Source organism: Mandrillus leucophaeus, unplaced genomic scaffold (assembly GCF_000951045.1).
Source record: "Mandrillus leucophaeus isolate KB7577 unplaced genomic scaffold, Mleu.le_1.0 Scaffold10, whole genome shotgun sequence".
NCBI classification, from domain to species: domain Eukaryota; kingdom Metazoa; phylum Chordata; class Mammalia; order Primates; family Cercopithecidae; genus Mandrillus; species Mandrillus leucophaeus.
The window spans coordinates 6314366-6319741 of record NW_012098098.1 but is presented as its reverse complement, the minus strand read 5'-3'; positions in this window follow the sequence as shown (position 1 = coordinate 6319741).

The following is a 5376-nucleotide window of genomic DNA, read 5'->3' as shown; positions in this document are numbered from 1 at the left end:
GATGGTCTCGATCTCCTGACCTCGTGATCCGCCCATCTCGGCCTCCCAAAGTGCTGGGATTACAGGCTTGAGCCACCGCGCCCAGCCAACTCTGAAATTCTTAAGGATACTGATCCATGGCTCACAGCTGTGCTCACTGAACATGGACAATCATTTGGGGGCTTTTAGGACCTTTTTTTTTTTTTTTTTGAGATGGAGTCTCACTCTGTCAACCAGGCTGGATTGCAGTGGTATGATCTCAGCTCACTGCAACCGCTGTCTCCCAGGTTCAAGCAATTCTCCTGCCTCAGCCTCCCGAGTAGCTGGGACTACAGGCTCCCACTACTGTGCCCAGCTAATTTTTGTATTTTTAGTACAGTTGGGTTTTCACCATATTGGCCAGGCTTGTCTCGAACTCCTGACCTCAGGTGATCCTCCCTCCTCAGCCTCCCAAAGTGATGGGATTACAGACGTGAGCCACTGTACCCGGCCAGGACTTTTTTTTTAAGACAAGGTCTGGCTCTGTCACCCAGGCTGAAGTGCAGTAGCTCGATCACAGCTCACTGCAGCCTGAAACTACTGGGCTCAAGCAATTCTCCTGCCTCAGCCTCCTGAGTAGCTGGGATTATAGCCGCCCATCACCACACGCAGTTAATTTGATCTTCAATCACTGATACCCTTTCTTCCACTTGATTGAATCGGCTATTGAAGTTTATGCATGCGTCACATAGTTCTTGCGCCACGGTTTTCGGCTCTGTCAGGTCATTTAAGGTCTTCTCTATGCTGTTTATTCTAGTTAGCCATTCATCTAATCTTTTTTCAAAGTTTTTAGCTTCCTTGCAATGGGTTCAAACATCTTCCTCTAGCTCAGAGAAGTTTGCTATTACCTTCTGAAGCCTATTTCTGTCAGCTCGTCAAAGTCATTCTCCATCCAGCTGTGTTCCGTTGCTGGCGAGGAGCTGTGATCCTTTGGAGGAGAAGAGGCACTCTGATTTTTAGAATTTTCAGCTTTTCTGCTCTGGATTCTCCCATCTTTGTGGTTTTATCTACCTTTGGTCTTTGATGCTCGTGACCTACAGATGGGGTTTTGGCGTAGATGTCCTTTTTGTTGATGTTGATGCTATTCCTTTCTGTTGGCTAATTTTCCTTCTAAGAGTCAGGTCCCTCAGCTGCAGGTCTGATGAAGTTTGCTGGAGGTCTACTCCAGATGCTGTTTGCCTGGGTGTCACCAGCAGAGGCTGCAGAACAGTAAATATTGCTGCCTGATCCTTCCTCTGGAAGCTTCGTCCCAGAGGGGCAGCCATCTGTATGAGGTGTCAGTCAGCCCCTGCTGGGAGGTGTCTCCCAGTTAAGCTGCACGGGGGTCAGGGACCCACTTGAGGAGGCAGTCTGTCCGTTCTCAGAGCTCAGACACTGCTGGGAGAACCACTGCTCTCTTCAGAGCTGTCAGACGGGGTCGTTTAAGTCTGCAGAAGTTTCAGTTTCTGCTGCGTTTCGTTTAGCTATGCCCTGCCCGCAGAGGTGGGGTCTACAGAGGCAGCAGGCCTTGCAGAGCTGCGGTGGGCTCCGCCCAGTTCAAGCTTCCCCTGCCGCGATGGCAGACGCCCCTCCCCCTGCCAGGTGCCGCCTCGCAGGTCGGTCTCAGACTGCGCTAGCAGTGAGCAAGGCTCCGTGGGCGTGGGACCTGCCGAGCCAGGCACAGGCTATAATCTCCTGGTGGGTCGTTTGCCAAGACCGTTGGAAAAGCACAGTATTTGGGTAGGAGTGTCCTGATTTTCCAGGTACAGTTTGTCACGGCTTCCCTTGGCTAGGAAAGGGAAACCCCCCAACCCCTTGCACTTTCTGGGTGAGGCGATGTCCCCGCCCTGCCTCGGCTCGCCCTCTGTGGGCTGCACCCACTGTCCAACTGGTCCCAAAATTATGAACCCAGTACCTCAGCTGGAAATGCAGAAATCACCGTCTTGTGCGTCGATCACGCTGGGAGCTGCAGACCGGAGCTGTTCCTGTTCGGCCATCTTGGAACAGAATTCCCACGCCCAGCTAATTAAAAAAAAAGTTTTTTTTAGTGTCTGTCGATGAGACCCAGGTTGGCCTCAAATTCCTGAGCTCAAGCGATTCTGCCCCCCAGCCTCCCAAAGTGTTGGGGTTACAGACATGAGCCACTGTATCCAGCCCTTTTAGGACTTCTAAGGGGGAGAAGAAAGGTGGTTCCCGCCCATGGTGCCCTGTGAGGGTTCTAGATGTTCACATGGTAACCTGCTCACTCTGCAGGGAGCCTGTCCACATCTGCTTTTCATAGCCGAGAAAGCTGTCGATAAATAATGGAAGAATGGGGCCAGCAGATGAGAGCTGGCCCAGCAGCCTGGGACGCTGTCCTCAGAAGGCCCATGTGTGGGAGGTTGCCCTCGGCTGGCATCTGCGAACAGGAGGTCCCCCTGCTGTTCGCTGCTACGAGCCGCCTACCTTGCCACACTGTTTTCGCAGACACCACGATTTACGCCCAGCACCCTCCTCCTGGGCATAAAGAGTACCAGGCAGAGGGGAACACACCGCCAGCCCAGGCAAAAGCCCTGGGAACTGAGTCTCACACAGCTTCCCCGTCAGCATCTGGCACCTGTGCTTGCAGCCCGAGTGTCCGTATGGCTCCAGCTTGGGGAAGATTCCATGCTGCGCCTGGTCTCCCCGGCCCTGCCCACGCCTCTTCCCCTGGCTAATGCCCTCCCCATTGTAAGTCATGGCAGTGAGTGGGACTGTCGCCGAGACCTGGGATTCCTCCCAGCGAGAGTGCTCCCGTTGCGGTATCTTCTGAGTCAGTGGTGAGTGTGGATCCCACTCCCTCGAGCCCTGGGACTCCTCCCCTGCAATATTTTCTGAGTCAGTGATGAGCATGGAGCCCGCTCCCTTCACAGCATTTTCTGCTGCATCCATTCATGTTATTTGTGGCCTGGAACAGGTAGGAGAATGACCCAGGTGAGCACAGGCAGACCCGGATGCAGCTCTGCTGACTGCCGACCTTCTCAGGAGACCAGCTGCACCTCGGGAAGCCTCAGGACGCAGCCTGCAGGGAGGGCTGGGCACATGGCGCCCAGTATTCAGATGTGCGGCCTCACTCCCAGCCCGAAGGGAGCCCAGCAGTGGTCCTGGACATGGGCAGACAGTGTAACGAGTGAAACGTACTGCTCCCTCCCATCCCAGGCCTCGTGCCCCCGGCCCACCTGCCATTCTTTACTCTCCCACCTAGACTGGAGATGGCAGGAAGTGCAGAAGCCACCTGGGAGAATGAATCTGCACACGGGGAGGTGAAGGGCAAGGAGCTTTGGGCGTGTGTGGCCGGTCCCCCTCAGGCTGGCCTCAGGGAACTGCGTTGTCCCAGTCTGCACTGCGGGTTTCTGCTTCCTCAGCGGGATGCACCTCGCCCTGACGTAGGCATATTTGCCCACTGCGACTGTGTGCCACTGAGCCCAAGGTCCCTTCTCAGCCCATGAGCAGCTCTGCGGGCGTCCTGCCCCCACTGCTCCCACCTCCCTTTCTTCCTCATCAGCTTCAGGGGACACCTCTCTCCAGGTGCCTCCTCTCACTGCAGCCTCCATTGTCCTCAGATAGAAAAGCCATTTCAGTGACTTCAAAATAAACCATCTCAGGGCTGAGCGTGGTGGCTCATGCCTGGGATCTCAGCACTTTGGGAGGTGGAGGCGGGCAGACTGTTTGAGCTCAGTTCACTCAAGATCAGCCTGGGCAACATGACAAAACTCCATTTCTGTCAAAAATTCAAAAAAGTGGCCAGACACAGTGGTTCACGCCTGTAATCCCAGCACTTTGGGAGGCCAAGGCAGATGGATCACCTGAGGTCAGGAATTCAAGACCAGCCTGGCCAACATGGTGAAACCCCGTCTCTACAAAAAATACAAAAATAGGTGAGCATGGTGGTGCGCACCTGTAATTCCAGCTACTCAGGAGGCTGAGGCAGGTGAATTGCTTGAACCCAAAAGCCGGATGTTGCAGGGAGCCAAGACCATGCCACTGCACTCCAACCTGGGTGACAGAGTGAGAATCCATCTCAAAAATAAAAATAAAGATAAAAATAAAAATAAAATAAAATTAGCTGGGCGTGGTGGCATGTGCCTCTAGTCCCAGGTACTCAGGAGGCTGAGGTGGGAGGATCACCTGAGCCCGGAAGGCAGAGGTTGCAGTGAGCCAAGATCGAGCCACTGTGCTTCAGCCTGTGTGTCAGAGTGAGACCCTGTCTCAAAAAAAATAAACCATCTCAAAAGGGACCCAAAGCTGAAAGGTCCAAACAGAACTGTGTCCCATGAGACATGGAGGGCCTTTGAGAGGAAAAAGCCCAGACCTGGCTCTGCTCTGGGACTCCACACGTCAGGAGGGGCCGAGGCGAGGAGCAGTCACCCTGCCAAGCTGAGCCTTACAGGCAGGGGCCGCATAGCCTGTTATCCACCGGGGACACTGATCGTTGCATCCAGACAAAGACCAAGGTGTGACCATGCAGACCTAGATGTCCGTCCAACCACCCACGTGCGCCCAGAGCGGCCGGCTGTCCTCCCGTGGTCCCCGGGCCCAGCGCCCGTCCCTCCTGCAGCCAGGCAGCACGCTGCCGCTCCTGCCCAGGCGAGGCCTCCACTCTGTTTAGACCCCGTCACTTCACACAGGCCCTGAGGCTTCTTGTTCTTTGACTTAGCAGGACCCAGCGAGTCAAACACCCACCGGCCCTGACCCAGGAGTGTCAGGGGAGCCCCCAGTCCATCTGCAGAAAACCAGGACACCCGCACTTCCTCCTCCTTTTATAGCTGCTTTGCTGAGACGGAATTCACTGGTGAAAGTGTGTGGGTTGTTTTTAGTGTGTCCTCAGAGTCGTGCAGCCACCACACATCGTCACACCATCTTCGTCACCACGGAAGGAAGCCCCAGCCCTGATGGGGGTCACTCCCTTGTGCTCCCCGGAGCCTCTGGCAGTCCCGCTCCCCTTTCTGTCTTGAAGGATCTGCCTTTTCCGATGTTTCCGGTGAATGGAATTGTAAGGTGCGTGGGCCTTGCGTCTGGCTTCCCCTCGCACGGGGTTTTGGGGCTTCACACACATCTGCATCAGGACTCCATTCCTTCTCGTGGCTGAATCATGGTCCACTGTGCAGAGGGACCACGTGTGGCCGAGGCTTCCGCCCGTGGATGGGCATCTGGGTGTTTCCAGCTCGGCCGCCGGGGAGTGAGCTGCTGTGAGTGTTGGTTCATGCACAGGTCTCCGCGTGGACACACTTTTCAGTTCTGCTGGGCGTGCACCGGGGAGGTGTTGCTGGGCCTCGTGGCCACCCACGTGGTGCTGCCAGAACTCTCCTCAGGGGCTGCGTGTCACGTTCTTACACAGTGTGTGAGGCCCCAGTTTCCAGT